Raw genomic sequence first — 20,584 nt, 5'->3', positions numbered from 1 at the left:
TTCATCATTCTCCTTCAATGGTTCTCCAGTTTCATACCAAAAATTCTCTGTGACACTTTTTCTGCCCCAGGTCTGGGTGTTAAGCTGCTTCCTGCATGGAAAGAAATGAGTCTGTCCTCTACCTGAGCAGATGTAGAGATGGTGACATTTGAGGAATAACACAGGGATTGACGTTTCCTCTAAAATTCTCTGCAGAAAGGCCTATCCTAACATTTGTGGAGCCCAGGGCAAGAGTACAAATAAAGGCCCAATTATTTAAAATCAAGCTAGCACAATGTTCAATTAAACATGTTCTATATTCCTACCTAGTTAAATATAACATCAAAATAACTTGGAAGGTCAGGTTCAAATTTAGAATCTCATACTCCTCAGAGTTCCGCACCAAAATACGGTGGTAAAGGGAGAGTTGACCCCTCTCACAGCCCACCCTCCTTCTCTTTCCATACCCTGCTCCTTCTTAAACCCAGACGGGCCTCACATACACATTTTTCACCCCAACCAGCACGTCCAGGTTCTGTCTTCCACCACTCCAAAGAGTACCCCAGCTACTTCTCTGGCCAAGCAACAGCAGGGTGCACCCTTGGGATAATAAACTCAGAGTAAAGGCCTTCACAAGCCCTAGAAGCAGGTCAAGGCTGTTTGGACAGGGAATTCCTGAGGAACCCAGGCTCGAGGTGGGAATATCTCCTGATCCCAAGGATACCTCATCACCGAGGAGGGCAAGAGCAGGCCCTGTCACTGTGGTCTGGGAATAGTACAGCCCACAGATACGCAATCCTCTAGATTAAAATATTGTTTTCAGAAAGCTATGGGTCATGGATCTTTGCCCTTTCGTGGTAACATTTCATGACTACATGCATATTCTTTAGGATCAGTTTACCTAATTGCTTGGTTGTCACCCAGGAAAGCAGACACTGGCCTTTGGGAGAGTGCATGCAAAAACAAAAAAAAAAAAAAAGAGGGGTGCCTGAGGAAGTCAGGCCAGTGGGCACGTGGGGCAACAGAGGTACAACGTGAGTGCTTTGGGCTGCAGGAAAGGGAAAGAGGCTTTCGTTACAACTGTCCTTGCTTCGCTAGTCTCCTCCTGGCTGCCCTAGGACAAGCAAGCTGATCAAGAAAGAGGAAGAGAAATCCGGAATTGGGAAATAAGGAAAACCTCCATGACCCTGTATTCAGATTTTCCTCTTACAAATGACTGCACAGCAGGTTTACCTCACACAAGAGTAAAATACGTGGCCAACCACAACAGTCTTTGTTTCCCAAATGACGTTTTTTTGAACCACTACAAGTTAAAGGCAATAATGGCATCAGTTCCATTTCTATTTTTCAAAAATATCAGTGCATGAAATATTAATCTAAATCATTTTCCCAGTTAAACGAATGATTTGAAAGCCTGTGAGTATGCCTCAAATGAGGAAGACGGATAGTAAAGATGGTTGCTGAAGTCCTAGTTATTCAATCACTTATTATTTAGCTAAATACTAATTGCTGCCTTGAAGTTTTGACTATCATGCAGCTTTAGATGTTTTCATTCTTAGTCATATATTATTTAACTTATAACTAAAGACCAGTTATTAAAAACAAATATACAAGTTTATATGAAGAGCATAAAAATGAAAATACTTCTGTAAATTGTACAAAGGTTATTTTTACCCAATCAATATGTTGCAATCATCTGTTTATAATTCTCAAAAAGCACATCAAGTTGTCTCTAAAATTTTTTCAAAAAATAATGTCAAAATGATATATCATAACTATCAATTTCTCTTGCATTTGTTGAAAATAAAGACTGAGCACACTACAAATGTACTACTTTGAATTGGAAAGCAGCCTAAAGCATTCCACCTCATTTTGTCTCTTAGAAATAAAATGCAAATTATGAAAAATAAACTAAATGATTCTAAGTCCAAAATATAAGAATTGCAACAGTCATAAAAGCAGTTTTTATCTATTTTGATGCTTTCAGATAAAATTAAACTTTTATATCCAAATAAATATATATTAAGTAACTTATGCCAAAAGTAATACGTCCTTTACTAATTTATCAACAAATCATCTTTTTGTCACATAATTAATTTAAAGTAAATTAGTCCATGTGTACCACATATGAAAAAGAAATTTTCCTTTATATAACATGAATTCATTAGGATTGAAGTTTAAATGAACTTTATAATCCAATCTTATATACTCTCCTAAATTAAAACACTTATACTTCAAATCATTTTTGTAAAATATCCGTGCAAAAATATCAAATATTTTTAAAGTTCTTAAGGGGATTTATAAGATTACAAGCGACCGTGAAAGGGATTCATAAATCAAAAGTATTCAGGAAATAGTGGTTTATAGAGTTAATGTCAAGGGTTCCAGAAACTCCACCATTACTGCTGGTTGCAGCCTGAAAGTGTGATAAAGTCACTTTAGAGTGATAAAGTCTTTCTGCCCATTATTAGAGTCACTGTGGAGATTAAGAAGAGATAGATTTGGTTCTGATTAAACTCTCTAAGCTTCGGTTTCCACATTTATTAAATGAAGATAATAGCACCTTCTTCACAAGACTGTTGTACGGATTAAATGAAATGACTGTGATCAGCATTCATTAAATTACAAATGTATGTATAATAACATTCATACATGTAGATATAGATCCCCATGAGAAGAAGCACACTAACTTGAACTCTCACTAAGATCTAACTGACTGATATCAGCAACCTTACTGAGAAAAGACAAAACAGAAAGGTAGAAAAGGAAGATTATTCATAGGAAGAAAAAGGCACAAAAAGCGAACTGGGGGCACCAAAAACAAAATAGGCCCAAAACATACTTTTGTTTAAAGTATGTTTAGGATAAACAAATATCCACAAATACAGTTGCCTCCCTCTGAGTCAGTATGCACCCTGGGACCTGCACCCAGGAAGCAGTCTAATGTAACAAGACATGAGACGGAAAGATGGAGCCAGCACTGGCTTCTGGAAAGCTGCTGCCATGGAACCTGTTGTTGTGTGCCGTTGAGTCGATTCTGACTCATAACAACCCTATAGGAGAGTAGAACTACCCAACAGAGTTTCCAAGCCTGTAATTTTATGGAAGCAGACTGTCACATCTTTCTCCATGGAACCACCAACCTTTTGGTTAGCTGCCGAGAGCTTAACCACTGTACCACCAGGGCTCCTTCCATGGAACCTAATACTAACTAAATACAATCACAAGGTCAGAGGATGGTGCAGTTGAAAGGAACCCAAGAGACCACCTAACCAGCCCCAACATTTTAGGAAGGCAACATAGAAAGCGTAGATACTTGTCCAAAGTTATACCCAATTAGAAGCAGAGGCCAAACTTAAACCAGGATCTCCAGTTTATTTTCCTTTCTTGTTTGCAAAACAAACAAACAGTCTTGTGTATATGTTGAGGGGGGGCAGCCTCTGGAGAATACAAGGCAAAGTTTTCTAACACTGTAAATAGCAATCAGGTCTAAGGCAAGCAAGACTTTCCCTTCAGGACAGAGAACATGCTGCATTCTTTCCCTACAGGCCGAGGTTGGGGTAAGACATCCCTGCTGTCAAAATGACCACTGTTTCCAGATATGTTTTCAATCTACACTTTAGAATGGAAATGAGCCCAAATCCCTTTATCAGAATAGTGAAGCACAGGATCATCGCTCAAATGAAGCAAGCAACTTGCAGAATGGCTTCAATGAGTTGGTTCCCTAGTAAATGGATTGAACATTATCACTCTACTTCATACCCTCAATGGAACTCCATCCCATGAATGGAATGGTATATTATAACTGGCATAAAATAGGCCACCACTTTAGTTACAACACAGGATTGTCCAAATAAACAAGCATTAATCATGCATATTATGTAGAGCATAATGCTTCAGAGAGCCTCTGCAAGCAGCTCCAAATGAACTCGACCAAATTATACCATCTGACAGCTGTTCCGTGACCTGTGGGAAATGAGTTGGTAGTCTCAGTCCAGTTCCCAGTGGACAGGTGTCCAAAGCACAAAAACTACCCTCACAATTGGGCCTAATTAGCAACCTGGTTGTTGCAGCCGCAGCAAAACCTGGAGCCCATGTCACTGTCATGCTGTTGGAGGCTTGTCTCGCCATCAGGAGACTACATGCCGAAGGCTTAGTGCAAAAACGCTCATGATGGCGCCTGCACAGAATGTTGTTGCTTCAGGAGAAATTAAGAACTGTGTCCAGGCCTGGCTCTTTGCCTCTCGCCTGACTCCCACAAGCCAATATGTCACAGACAGGGATGGAGTTCCTGGGCACTGTTTTAATCCACAGGAAGGAGCATAAGAGCAATGGACTCAACTATCACATAAAAATTTACATTCCCCTGATTCCCAGTCACTTCTCAAAAAATGTTTCCATTACCTCTTTGCCTTAAATGAAACCTGCCTGCTTCTGAGGACACTATCTCCCTGCAGTCTGCCAAGTATGCAGGTGTTATTCTCCAAGACCCTACATACCTCAGCACCAGATAATGGGGAAGTATTCTTTTTGTTCCTAAATGCCACTTCCAGGCCATTCCTTCCCTGCCCTTTTCTGACACCCACAGAATTCAGCTGTGTCTGTATCTGTCAACATTCAATTCAACTTTCTTGTTCAGAAAAGATATTAACTCTTTGTTATAGACTTTCTCTCCTCTCTTCTCTTCTGTTCTGTTATCACCAAGGGTGATTTTAACATCCACTTGGGTGAACCATAAACACTCTGGCACTCAGTTTCTTATGTTCCTTATCCTAATGATCTTTTTCTCCTCAACACCACGGCCACCCACTGCTATGATCACACACACCCTAGACACTGTCATCACCAGAAACTGCACCACCTTCAAAATCTCAATTCAAACATTACTCTTTTGCAGTACCACCAGTCATTCGCAGTTCATTTTATTATAGCACACCCCTCTTTACAACTCTCCTGAGACATACAGACCAATCCACTGGCCCACAGCTTCCTCTTCTCTTTCATTCTTGACCTCTCACCTTCCCTTACCCCTCACATCCGATCTAACATCAAGTCCTGTCAATTTTATCTACAAATTATCTCCATATATCTCTTATTCACTCTTTCATCTCTGTTTTCTGGCTTACAATGTAGATGCAATAATATTCATTGAATGAGTGAAGTATTAAAAATAAATTCTGGAGAGTTTTGCTTTGGCTTAGGATATAGAAAGCACATGAGACGATCACTCCCACAAACTGATAACAGAAAAAACTGTATAATCTATAAAATCATAACTTCTATTCACCTCAACAGAAAGTTGAGGTTTCAGGCAAACAAAGTAAACTGAACTCCAAAGGGGACAAACTCCAACAAGGAAAGACAGGACTCACAAACGGTTTCACTTCTGGCAGAGCACAGGAGAGAGAAATAAGTGAATAATAATAATTCAGATAAAATTTTAATAAATTCATAAAGGCCAACTGTGGACTAGCATGACAATATGGTATAGCTAGGAGGTCCAGACACAAAAAGAGTCCACATTTATTTACAAGTTTTTTCCACAGGCCTCCACCAGATGCTTATAGGAAAGCTTGGGGGCAGGGCAAGAAACTTGAAAGAGCTCCCCCTCAGTTATGTAGTTGTACAGGAGATGATCATCAGGGAACTCTCTCCCACTCAAGACTAATCACAGATACAAGGCAAAATTTGGCTACCATGGGAGGAAGTGTAGGAATGAATACTGAGAAAACTCTACTTCCAGGGCCCAAGCATACAGAGACTGCTAAGACTAAAGCTAGACTAAGACATCAAAGAATGCCTCTCTGACCCTAACACAAGCATAACACTAAGTAACAAGCAACGTCAGTCTACCATTATGGAAGGGAGAGAGTCCCCTCTGTGAAACAAAATGGCTGAAAGCTAAGGGTGGAGGAGAAACACTGAGAAAAACCCTCCACCTAGCCCTCACTCTATACATAAACTAACAGCAGTCAAACACTGGAGGAATTTAAGCTTGTGATGTACTGAAGGTAATTATAACAACAACAACACCCAAACCCAGCTCAACTGCTGACTAAATTGACTCAAGCTCATGCTAATGGCCTGATAGAAAAGAGACGGCCAATTTTTGGCAAAAATATGTCAGTCTTCCATGTCTGTTTACACACGATATCTATAATTCTGACAAAAATACCAAGATCCGCAAAAAGGCAAAGAAAACAACAATCCATTGTCAAAAGATAAAGCAATCAACAGAACTAGACTCAGAGATAATCCAGCTGTTGGAAATATTTTAAAATAATTATGACTAATATGTTAATAAATCTAGTGGGAAAAAATTAGCAATATGAATAAAGAGATTTAAATTTTTAGCAGAGGAGGAAAACTATAAGAAAATGTCAAATAGAAATTATAGAACTAAAAACACAACATCAGATATGAAGAATATCTTCAATAAGCTAATCAGCAGACCTGACAGAGCTGGGAAAAAATTTTTACTCCAGCATATATACCAAAAAGACTTGAAAGTAGGGACTCAGACAGACACTTGTACACTAATGTTCATTATAGCATTATTCACAGTAGCCAAAAGAGTGGAAACAATCTAAATGTGCATCAACAGATGAATCGATAAACAAAATGTGGAGTATGTATACAATGATATATTATTCAATCATAAAAAGGAACAAAGTTCTAATACATGCTACAACATGGATGAACTCTGAAAATACTATACTGAGTGAAATAAGCCAGATACAAAAGAACAAATATTGTATAATTCCACTTATATCAAATATCTAGTATAGGCAGATTCATAGAAACAGAAAGTAGATTAAAGTTACCAGAGGCACAGGGGATAATGGAATGGGGAGTTATGGCTTAATGGGTATAGAGTTTCTGTTTGGGCTAGTAAAGAAGTTTTGGAAATAACTAGAGATGATGGTTGCACAAATTGTGAATATAACTAATGCCACTGAATTGTACGCTTAAAATGGTTAAAGTGGCTAATTTTGTTATATATACTTTACCACAAGAAAATTTTTTAAATTATTATAAGGGAATAGTAAGAATAACTTTATGTCAATAAATATGATAACTTACGTGAACTGGACAAATTCCTTCAAAGACACAAACTATCAAAGTTCACTGAAGAAAAAAAAAGGTAACCTAAAAAACTCTATAATTATTAAGAAATCAAATTCATGGTAAAAATCTTCACATAAAGAAACCCTGAAGCCCAGGTGACTTCACTGGTGAATTCTATTGAAAATTTAATTAAGTAATAATACAACTCTACACATTTTCTGAAAATAAAAGAAGAGAGAACACTTCCCAGTTCATTGTATGATGTCAGCATTACCCTGGTACCAAAACAAGACAACAACATTACAGGAAAAGAAAGCTACATATTAATTTTCCTCACATAAAATTTCTTAACAAAGTACAAGTAAACTGAATCCAGCCACATATACAAAGAATAATACATCATGAAAAAGTGGAGTTTATATTGCGTATGGAAAGTTGGCTCAACATTAGAGAGCCAATCAGTGTAACTGACCATATCAACAGACTAAAAACTAAAAAAATCACATGATCATTTCAATCAATACAGAAAAAGATTTGACAAAATTAAGCATTATTTCATGATAAAAATTCTCAGCAAAGTAGAAATAGAAGGAAACCCCCTCAAACTAATCAAGAACATTATAAAAATTCACAGCTAATATCATACTTAATGATAAAAGACTGAATGGATTCCTACTAGGCTCAGAAACAAGGCACAAATTTATGCTCTCACCACTCATACTCAACACTGTACTATAGGTCCTAGGCAGTGCAATAAGGCAAGAAAAGGAAATAATATGCATACAGCTTGGAAAGAAAGAAGTAAAACAGTCTTTATTCACAGATGTAAAGATTATATTAAAAAATCCCACAGAATCTACAAAAAGTTACTAGAAACAAAACATGAATTTGGTAACTTTGTAGGATGCAAGGTCAATATTCAAAACTCAATTGAATTTCTATCATCTACCTAGTGCATAAGTGTGCCACATTTATGAAATGGAATACTTCTTAACAATAAAAAAAGAATGAACTACTGATACATGAATGATTCTCAAAAGCATTATGCTAAATTAAAGAAGTCAAAATCAAAAAGATAACACTGTTTGATTCCATATACAGGATATTCTGGATAAAACAAAATTATAGGGCAGAAATCAGATCAGCGACTGCCAGAGCTTGGAGAGGGTGAGAGGGATGGCTACAAAGGAGCACAAAGAAACTTTTTAGGATGTTGGAAATATTCTATATCTTGAATCTGTTATACAACTATATATGTTTGTGAAAACCCATCAAACTGTACCTCTAAGGGTGACTTTCACTGCATGTCAATTAAACTTCAATACACCTGACTTACACTTCAATAAATCAATAACAGAATGTTAAGTCTGGGTACATATAGATTCAGTATCCTATTCTCTCTAAATTTGTGTGTATTTTTACATGTCCATAATAAAGCATTTTGAAAATGAATACCACAAAAAAAATAAATAAATTCAAAATGGATCAAGGACCTAAATGTGAAAACTAAAACCATAAAATTCTTAGAAGAAAACGTAGGAGTAGAGCTATGGGACCTAGTTTTAGTGATGTGCTATTAATATTACAACAAAAGCATGAGCAACAAAAGACAGACTAGATAAATGAGACTTCATAAATATTAAATACTTTTGTTCATCAAAGGACTTTATCAAAAAAGTAAAAAGACAGCCTACAGATTGGGAGCAAATTTTGGGAAACTATATAGCTACTTATAGAAATTGTAAAGGATTTCATTTTGCTTGGGTCCACAGTCAACACCCATGGAAGCAGTAGTCAATAAATCAAATGACACATTGCATTGGGCAAATCTGCTGCAAAAGACCTCTTTAAACTGTTAAAACACAAAGATGTCACTCTAAGGACTAAGGTGCACTTGACCCAAGCCTCATACACATGTGAAAACTGGACAATGAATAAAGAAGACCAAGAAGAATTGATGCCTTTGAATTATGGCGTTGGCAAAAAATACTGAATATACCATGGACTGCCAGAAGAATGAACAAATCTGTCTTGGAAATACAGCCAGAATGCTTCTTAGAAGCGATAATGGTGAGACTTCGTCTCACATACTTTGGACATGTTATCAGGAGGGACCAGTTCCTGGAGAAGGACATCATGCTTGGTAGAGTAGAGGGTCAGCAAAAAAGAGGAAGGCCCTCAGTGAGATGAATTGACACAGTGGCTGCAACAATAGGCTCAAGCATAACAACGATTGTGAGGATGGCCCAGGACCAGGCAGTGTTTCGTTCTGTTGTACATAGGGTCACTATGAGTCAGAACCAACTCGACAGCACCTAACAACAACAGCATATAGCTACTTGATTGTTACTTGCACTTTTTTAAAAAAATGATAAATCTTACTTGTAAGGGGCAAGTCTGAAGGGAAAATCTGAGAAATTGGACAATATTGTTGATGTGGTTTAAAGAATTAAGCCTTATAAAAATGTGTCTGTACCCTCTTTCTGAAAGACATATGTAGTATCTTTCATTTTATCTTAGCGTGAAATCATATAACTGTGTCAGTGTAAATAAAACCATGCTCTTTCGACATCTTATTGAACTGCTTGCAGGATTACCAGGGCTATCAGGTACAGCTGTGTTAGTTACATCCTGAACAAAGGCATGTGGCCCAGGGGGTATAGATGTGGTTTGAAATCCAGTTCTTACTATACTTGCCAGCCTTGTGCCATGGGAAGCAGCCCCTTTTTTCTAATGGTCCTCCTAACTGGCAACCTTTATATAATTTGTGAGCTCAGAGAATGCACCTTTTTTAATATACACAAAGACACTGTGAATGTTTGATGTTATGTCAGGTGACACTGAGTTGGTTCCGGCTCATGGCAACCCTACGTACAACAGAACAAAACACTGCCCGGTCCTGTGCCATCCTTAAAATCGTTGCTATATTTGAGCCACTGTGTCAATCCACCTTGAGGGTTTTCCACCTTTTCTCTGACCCTCTACTGTACCAAGCACGAGGTTCTTCTCCATGGACTGGTCCCTCCTGGTAACATGTCCAAAGTACGTAAGATGAAGTCTCTCCATCCTCACTTCTAAGGAGCATTCTGGCTGAAGTTCTTCCAAGACAGATTTGTTCATTCTTCTGGCAGTCCACGTTATATTCAATATTCTTCGCCAACACCATAATTCAAAGGTATCAATTCTTCTTCAGCTTTCTTTATTCATTGTCCAGCCTTCCCATGCATAAGAGGCGACTGAACACACCATGGCTTGGGTCAGGAACACTTTCATCCTCAAAGTGACATCTTTGCCTTTTAACATTTTAAAGAGGTCTTTTGTAGCAAATTTGCCCAATGCAACACATCATTTGATTTCTTCACTGCTGCCTCCATAGGCATTGATTGTGGATCCAGCTAAAATGAAATCCTCAACAACTTCAATATTTTCTCCATTTATCATGATATTGCCTATTGGCCCAGTTGTGAGGATTTTTGTTTTCTTTATGTTGAGGTGTAATCCATACTGAAAGCTGTAGTTTTTGATCTTCATCAGTAACTGCTCCAAATCCTCTTCGTTTTCAGCCAGCAAAGTTGTGGCATCTGCATATCGCAGGGTGTTAATGAGTCTTCCTCTAATCCTGATGCCACATGAATGCTAGAAGTCCTCCTAATGATCATTACTCTTTCTAAAAAACAATCTAGAATAACCACCCACATTAGGAATTAAATACTTCAAGTTTTTTTTCCATTCTTTGACTATATATCATATACACAACATCTCTGACAAATATAGTCAGAAGAGAATATTAATCATGCACAAGTGAGAAAACTTTGGCTTGATTTTCAAATTATCTGTTCTATCAATAAATTTTCACATAATCTATATCATCTCAATCATAAGCAAAAAAAAAAAATAACAAACAAAAAAAACCTTCTACATAAATACAAAATTCACTCCGTTAGGCAAATCTGATATAATTTTTTTGAAATTCCTTAAGGATGGCCAATTTCCCATTGCTCTCTCTGAGCTGTGAAACACAGCTGATCATCCTGTGTATATAGCAAAGAAATGTCTGAAAATTGTAGCAAAACAAGACTGTATACAGAATTTGCAGTCAGTTGTAATTGACAGTACATTTAGTTTAGGGATACTAGATAAAAATACCGTAAATATATGCCACCACTCTCCTCCTGCCTTCGGCAACCATAACAATAACTTCTAAAATCTTTTCTTTCTGATGCATCTGTAAATAATTAGCATCTTTGTTAGACTTTAATTGCTCTTTCTACACAGCTGTGCCACTGTACAGCTCAAGAAAAGGAGCCCAAGTGTTAAGTGTTATTAATAAAATAATGTCATAACAAACTGAAAGGGCCTGAGGAGTTCAAGAAAAAACAAGTCTCCCCCATCTCCTTTCAGAAAACCAAACCATACACAATATATTAAAATACTGAGTTTCTCTATCCTATTCTCTTAGATATAAATCCATATTAGGAAGCACAAGAACAAAGAGGTTAAGAACATGGCCTCTTGAGCTAGGTTGCCAGGGTTTGAATTCCAGCTCTTCCACTGACTAAACTATGTGATCGGAGCATGTTGCTCAACCCCTCTGTGCCTCAGTATTCTCGTCTGTAAAATGGAGATGCTAATGGTTCCTACTATTGTAAAGACTATATGGCTTAATACCTATGAAGAGCTTAGAAAAGTGACTTGCATATATTATATGCTTAATACGTATTAGATAATATTGTTTTTATTTATTGCTGTATACTTTCACTTTACCAGGTTTGTTTGTTTTGTTTTTCAAATTTTTAAGCTCACACCTGTGATCTATCCATATCCTCAGTGGCCAGACTACTATTCAAACATGCACAAACAAGCATCAGTGCTTCAACATCACCATGACTAAAGCAAGGAGAAAGACTTTTTTTCTGGGAAATAGTTTGCAAGTGCTGGAGATATTCACTGAAAGGTCCAAAGTCAGATCTAAATCTTAGAGGTTTTCACCCTTCAAAGTGACACAATATAGGATGACAACATTCCTGTCCCTTTCAGCTTGAGAAACTCCGAAAGGTGTTCTTCCCAGAAATATCTTGACATGTTGGAAGTTTTCTGCTGCAGGAAATTAAACATTCCTCAGTGGAGGATTGAGATATCTACAAATTTGACATGAGACTACTTGGCTTAGTATAGAAGAGAAACACTTTTCACAAAAAAAAAAAAAAAAAAACCTGAGATGAAATAGCTTCAATGTATTTTAACCCATATTTTGTCCTTTTCTGTATGCCTTCACAATTTATTTGGCAAATCCAGTGACCAACAATATATACCCACACTGAATCAGTTAAAATCCCTTTAGATGCTAATAACAGAATCCCTGGCCAACAGTGGATAAATTGTTAAAACATGTTATGATTCACAAAAAGGCTGCAAGTAGGTGGCTTACTCCTTCCTTGCCTTCTGCCATCTTCAGCAGGTTGATATTTTCATTCTCAGGCTTGTCACCTCATGGTCACAAGATGGCTGCCTCAGCTCCAGATCATGAACTCATATAGCATATTCCAGAAGAGGAGGGGAGTAGCCTCCCTTTTGGCATCGCTCTATGATTCTTTTCCAGAAGCACTCCTCACCCTAGTTCAGGAGACTTGACCTTAAGTCTCATTGGCCAGAACTGGATCTCATGACTACTCACAGCTGCAAGGAAATATACGAAACTATCTGGTATTCTTAGCCTTTATCACAGGAGGAAAAAAAAGGGAATGGCTATTGAGCAGGCAACAACAGCATCTGCTGCACATGCCTATAATGTCATTTCCCTGATTTTCCTTCTGGAAAACTCTCAGTCATCCCTTAAGACACAGCTCATCTGTCACTTCCTTGATAAAACTTCTCTGACCCAGCCCTAGACAGTATTGGGTGTTCATGCCTTAGTGATCTGACAGTACTTTATACATGTGTACATTAACGTGCCTCACTTTGCATTGTGATTATTATTAATATCTGTTTGTCTACTACAGAGTGGACTTCTGGAATGGGAAACATGTATCTTAAACCCCATATCCCACATGCTTATGGCAATATTGTTGAAAAAATTTTCTAAACTTTCATAATGAAACTATTTCTGAATGATCACACAGATATTGTGCTGGATTAGGCAGCATATAAAATCTCCAAATAATTCTCTGAAAGAAATGAAGGAAATAAAATATAACGGCAAATTAATTGTGTTGATGATCACTGAAGTGATTAAAGTCACTCTTTTTCAGTGGGATTTTGCCTGGAATAACAGAAAAAAGAGAAAGAGAACATCCAGCATCAGCCCTGGCTGTATCTCAGAAGCAGACTGTGAACTTCATGCTCATTCTGAACTTCAGAATTTGGACTGAATGGTCATTATAATACCTGGATTCATAATACAAGATTCTGTTCCTGACACCTTAGAGAAGGAATATTAAACAACTTTCTAGAGGCCGAAAAACAATGACAACCCAATAGCACAAAGCACCTAGGACTCTTTCCAAGTCTAGGGCAGGATATTTTTACAAGATAAGTCTGGATCATCTTGTCCTACCAGAGAGCACAGAAGCTATCAAAAACTACTAGGGTCATGTCAAAACGACTCAGGATCCAGCGTGAAGAGACTTACTGACCAAGGAAGGAACAAACTGAGCATCAATAAAGAAAATAATTGCAATGGATGAAAACATATCAAATGTGTTTGGAACCACAAAGTGTTAACAATACTTTAAATTGGCTACCATTAGAGAACGCTTGGGCATCACTCAATTATTTTAAAAATTGATTGAAAAAGAATCAAGCACTTATCCTGCCTTACTTATACTAACTGTACCACTGAATACCAAATGGTATTTATACTTCTGTAAATACTCTTTATACAAGTATTTCAGTTAATTAATAATGAAGATACTAATAGAATATCATCATTTTGTAGCCCTTAATAAACTAAAGGATATAGGCATTAATCAAGATCTATCTTGAAGTGCAATGCTGTCAGTGATATGATACTATACACACGCCTACAAGGAAGACCAGATAATACTACTATTACTCAAATTTAAACATCAACCACTGTTGTCAAAGATAAAGAAATTAAAGATTTTCACCAACTTCTATAGGCTGAAATTCATCAAACATACAATCAAGATGCATTGATGATTACTGGTGATTGGAATGCAAAAGTTGGAAACAAAGAAGAAGGATCAGTAGTTGGAAAATACGGCCTTGGTGATAGAAATGATGCCGGAGATCATGACAGAATTTTGTAAGACCAACGACTTATTCATTGCAAATACTTTTTTCAACATCATAAACGGCAACTATCCACGTGGACCTCGCCAGATGGAAAACACAGGAACCAAATCGACTATATCTGTGGAAAGAGATGATGGAAAATTCAATATCATCTGTCAGAAGAAGGCCAGGGACCAACTCTGGAACAGACCATCAATTGCTCATATGCAAGTTCAAGTTGAAGCTGAAGAAAATTAAAACAGGTCCACAAGAACCAAAATATGACTTTGAGCACATCTCACCTGAATTTGGAGACCATCTCAAGAATAGATTTGACACATAGAATACTAATGACCGAAGACCAGATGAGTGGTGGGATGACATAATGGACATCATACATAAAAAAAAAGCAAAAAGTCATTAAAAAGACAGGAAAAAAAGAAAAGACCAAAATGAATGTCAGAAGAGACTCTGAAACTTGCTCTTGAACATAGAACAGCTAAAGTAAATAGAAGAAATGAAGTAAAAGAGCTAAACAGAAGAGTTCAAAGGGCAGCTCAAGAAGACAAAGTAAAGTATGATAATGAAATGTGCAAACACTTGGAGTTAGAAAACCAAAAGGGAAGAACATGCTTGGCATTTCTCAAGATGAAAGAACTGAAGAAAAAATTTAAGCCTCGAGTTGCGATACTGAAGGATTCTACAGGGAAACTATTAAACGACGCAGGAATCATCAAAAGAAGGTGGAAGGAATACACAGAGTTACTGTACCAAAAAAGAACTGGTTAATGTTTAACCATTTCAGGAGGTAGCATATGATCAAGAACCAATGGTACTGAAGGAAGAAGTCCAAGCTGCACTGAAGGCACTGGTGAAAAACAAGGCTCCAGGAATTGATGGAATATCAATCGGGATGTTTCAACAAACGGATGCAGCCCTGAAGGTGATCACTGGTCTATGTCAAGAAATTTGCAAGACAGCTACCTGGCCAACCGACTGGAAAAGATCCATATTTGTGCCCATTCCAAAGAAAGATGATCCCACCAAATGCAGAAATTATTTAACAATGTCATTAATATTACATGAAAGTACAGTTTTGCTGAACATAATTCAAAAGCAGTTGCAGCAGTACATCAACAGGGAACAGCTAGAAATTCAGGTTGGATTCAGAAGAGGATGTGGTACAAGGGATACCATTGCTGCTGTCAGATGGATCTTGGCTGAAAGCAGACAACACCAGAAAGATGTTTACTTGTGTTTTACTGACTATGCAAAGGCATTCGACTGTGTGGATCATAACAAATTATGGATAACATTGCAAAAATATGGAATTCCAGAACACTTAATTGTTATCCTGAGGAACTTGTACATAGACAAAGAAGCACTCTTTTGAACAGAACAAAGGGTTTAAAATCAGGAAAGTTATGTGTCGGGATTGTATCCTTTCACCATACTTACTCAATCTGTATGCTAAGCAAATGTTCCAAGAAGCTGGACTATATGAAGAAGGACATGGCATCACAATTGGAAGAAAACTCATTAACAACCTGTGATATGCAGAAAACACAACCTTGCTTGCTGAAAGTGAAGAGGACTTGAAGAACTTACGGATGAAGATCAAAGACTACAGCCTTCAGTATGGATTACACTTCAACATAAACAAAACAAAAACCCTCACAACAGGACCAATAAGCAACATCATGATAACCAAATCAAATACTTTACCGTCAGAGTCGATTCCAACTCACAGCAACCCTACAGGACAGAGTAGAACTGCCCCACAGGATTCCAAGGAGCGGCTGTTTAACAAGAACTGCTGACCTCTTGGTTAGCAGCCAAGCTCTTAACCACTGCGCCACTAGGGCTCCAACATCATGATAAACAGAAAATATTGAAGTTGTTAAGGATTTCATTTTACTTGGATCCACAATCAACACCCATGGAAGCAGCAGTCAAGAAATCAAATGACATACTGCATTAGGCAAATCTGCTGCAAACGACCTCTTTAAAGTGCTAAAAAGCAAAGATGTCACTTTGAGGACTAAGGTGTGCCAGACCCAAGTCATAGTATTTTCAATCACCTCGTATACATGTGAAATCTGGACAATAAATAAGAAAGACCAAAGAAGAATTGATGCTTTGAATTACGGTGTTGGCAAAGAATATTGAATATACCATGGACTGCCAGATGAACGAACAAATCTGTCTTGGAAGAAGTACAGCCAGATTGCTCCTTAGAAGTGAGGATGGCAAGGCTTCATCTGACATACTTTGGACATGTGATCAGGAGGGACCAGTCTCTGGAGAAAGACATCATGCTTGATAAATTAGAGGTTCAGCAATAGACAGAAAGACCCTCAATGAGATGGACTGACACACCGGCTGCAACAATGAGCTCAAGCATGGCAACAATTATGATGATGGCATAGGACCAGGCACTGTTTCGTTCTGTTGTTAATAGGGTCGCTATGAGTTGGAACCAACTCAACGGTACCTAACAACAACAACAGGCATTAATTATCTACAGCTGCTAACCTTATAAAACCAAAATCACGCACATCCCAATGGAAGAAAATCTCTATGAAGTAGTTTTGCTAAAAAGAAAAAAAAGAAGCACTTGAGTCTAGTCAAACCTCTAGATCCAACTACAAAATTTATAGGATATACGAAGGAAAAAGGGTATGCTAATTAATAACTTACAGACCCCTCCAGTCAATTCCCACTTATGGCCACCCCATGTGTTTCAGCCCCACGCGTCTGTCAGTTTGTCATACTGTGGGGGTTTGCATGTTGCTGTGATGCTGAAAGCTATGCCACCGATATTCAAACACCAGCAGGGTCACTCATGGCAGACAGGTTTCAGTTGACCTTCCAGACTGAGACAGACTAGGAAGAAGGACCTGATGGTCTACTTTTGAAAAGAATTAGCCAGTGTAAATCTTATGAATAACAGCTGAACATTGTCTGATAAAGTGCCAGAAGATGAGCCCCTCAGGCTGAAGGCACTCAACAGATAACTGGGGAAGAGCTGCCTCCTCAAAGTAGAGTCGACCTTAATTTTGTGGGTGGAGTCAAGCTTTCGGGACCTTCATTTGCCAATGTGGCACAATTCAAAATGAGAAGAAACAACTGCAAACATCCATTAATAATCAGAAAATGGAATGTACTAAGTATGAATCTAAGAAAATTGGAATTGTCAAAAATGAAATGGAGCACATAAATATCCATATCCTAGGCATTAGTGAGCTGAAATGGACTGTTATTGGCCATTTTGAATCGGACAATCATATGATCTACTATGATGGGAATGAGAACTTATAGAGGAATGGCACTGCATTCATCATCAAAAAGAACATTTCAAGATCTCCCCTGAAGTACAACGCTGTCAGTGATAGGATAACATTCATCTGTCCGCAGGAAGACCGGTTAATATGACTATTATTCAAATTTTCCCACCAACCACTAAGGCCAAAGACAAAACTGAAGATTGTTACCAACTTCTCCAGTTTGAAACTGATCGAACATGCAATCAGGATGCATTGATAATTACTGGTGACTGGAATGCAAAAGTTGGAAACAAAGAAAAAGGATCAGCAGTTGGAAAATACAGCCTTGGTGATAGAAACGATGCTGGAGATCGCATGATAAAATTTTGCAACATAAACGACTTATTCATTGCAAATACCTTTTTTCAACATCATAAACAGCAGATGGAAAACACAGGAATCAAATCAACTACATCTGTGGAAAGAGATGATGGAAAATTCAATATCATCTGTCAGAACAAGGCCAGGGGCCGACTCTGGAACAGACAATCAATTGCTCATATGCAAGTTCAAGTTGAAGCTGAAGAAAATTAAAACAGGTCCACGAGAACCAAAATATGACTTTGAGTACATGTCACCTGAATTTGGAGACCATCTCAAGAATAGATTTGACACATAGAACACTAATGACCAAAGACCAGACGAGTTGTGGAACAACATCAAGGACATCATACATGAAGAAAGCAAGAGGTCATTAAAAAGACAGGAAAAAAAGAAAAGACCAAAATGGATGTCAGAAGAGATTCTGAAACTTTCTCTCAACATCAAGTAGCTAAAGAGAAAGGAAGAAATGATGAAGTAAAAGAGTTGAAAGAAGATTTGAAAAGGTAGCTCAAGAAGACAAAGTAAGGTACTATAATGACACGTGCAAAGACCTGGAGATAGAAAACCAAAACGAAAGAACACACTTGGGATTTCTCAAGCTGAAAGAAGTGAAGAAAAAATTCAAGCCTCAAGTTGCAATAGTGAAGGATTCTACGGGAAAAATATTAAATGACACAGGAAGCATCAAAAGAAGATGGAAGGAATACACAGAGTCACTATACCAGAAAAAATTGGTAGACATTCAAGGCATTGGTGAAAAACAAGGCTCTGGAAATTGACAGAATACCAGTTGAGATGTTTCAACAAACAGATGCAGCACTGGAAGCACTCACTTGTCTATGCAAAGAAATTTGGAGGACAGCTACCTATCCAACCGACAGGAAGAGGTCCATCTTTATGCCCATTCCCGAGAAAGACAATGCAACCAAATGCAGAAATTACTGAACAATATCATTAATGTCACACACAAGTAAAATTTTGCTGAAGATCATTCAAAAGCAGCTGCAGCAGTATATCAACAGAAAACTGCCAGAACTTCAAACCGGTTTCAGAAGAGGACATGGAACCAGGGATATCATTGCTGATGTCAGATGGATCCTAGTTGAAAGCAGAGAATACCAGAAAGATGTTCACCTGTGTTTTATCGACTATGCAAAGGCATGCGACTGTGTGGATCATAACAAACTATGGATAACATTGCAAAGAATGGGAATCCCAGAACACTTAATTGTGCTCAAGAGGAATCTGTACATAGACCAAGAGGCAGTCATTCAAATAGAACAAGGGGATACTGTGTGGTTTAAAGTTAAGAAAGATGTGTGTCAGGATTGTATCCTTTCACCATACTTATTCACTCTGTATGCTGAGCAAATAATCAGAGAAGCTGGACTATCTGAAAATGAACGGGGCATTAGGATTGGAGGAAGGTTCATTAACAACCTGTGATATATAGATGACACAACCTTGCTTGCTGAAAGCGAAGAGGACTTGAAGCACTTACTGATGAAGATCAAAGACCACAGCCTTCAGTATGGATTGCACCTCAACATAAAGAAAATAAAAATCCTCACAACTGTACCAACAACACCATGATAAAAGGAGAAAAGATTGAAGTTGTCAAGGATTTCATTTTACTTAGATCCACAATCCACACCCATGGAAGCAGCAGTCAAGAAATCAAATGACATACTGCATTAGGCAAATCTGCTGCAAAAGATCTCTCTAAAGTGTTAAAAAGCAAAGATGTCACCTTGAAGACCAGGTGTGCCTGACCCAAACCATAGTGTTTTCAACCACCTTATATGCATGGGAAAGCTGTGCAGTGTATAAGGAAGACTGAATAAGAATTGACACCTTTGAATTATGCTGTTGGTGAAGAATATTGAATATACCATGCACTGCTAAAAGAATGAACAAATCTGTCTTGGAAGAAGTACAACCAGAATGCTTCTTAGAAGCAAGGATGGCGAAGATTATGTCTCACGTACTTCGGACATGTTATCAGGAAGGATCAGTCCCTGGAGAAGGACATCATGTTTGGTAAAGTAGGGGGTCGCAAAAAAGAGGAAGATTCTCAATGAGATGGATTGACACAGTGGCTGCAACAATGGGCTCAAGCATAACAAGAATGGTGTGGATGGCAAAGGACAGGGCAATGTTTCATTCTGCTGTACATAGGGTTACTATGAATCAGAACCGACTCAACAGCACCTAAAAACAACGTGTTTCAGAGTAGAACAGTGCTCCATAGGGTTTTTTTTTATTTTATTTTATTATTATATTTTAGATGAAGGTTTACAGAACAAACTAGCTTCTCATTAAACAGTACACATGTTGTTTTGTGACATTAGTTACCAACCCCACAACATGTTAACACTCTCCCTTCTCGACTTTGAGTTCCCAACTACCAGCTTTCCTATCCACTCCTGTCTTCTAGTCCTTACCCCTGGGCTGGTGTACCCCTTTAGCCTAGTTTTGTTTTATGGGCCTGACTAATCTTTGGGTGAAGGGTGAACTTCAGGAGTGACTTCATTACTGAGCTAAAAGGGTGTCCGGGGGCCATACTCTTGGGGTTTCTCCAGTCTCTGTCAGGCCAGTAAGTCTTGTCTTTTTTTGTGAGTTAGAATTTTGTTCTACATTTTTCCCCAGCTCTG

Source organism: Trichechus manatus, unplaced genomic scaffold (genome assembly GCF_000243295.1).
Source record: "Trichechus manatus latirostris isolate Lorelei unplaced genomic scaffold, TriManLat1.0 scaffold00017, whole genome shotgun sequence".
NCBI lineage: Eukaryota > Metazoa > Chordata > Mammalia > Sirenia > Trichechidae > Trichechus > Trichechus manatus.
The sequence above is the reverse complement of the archived record's forward strand: the minus strand, read 5'-3'. Positions refer to the sequence as shown.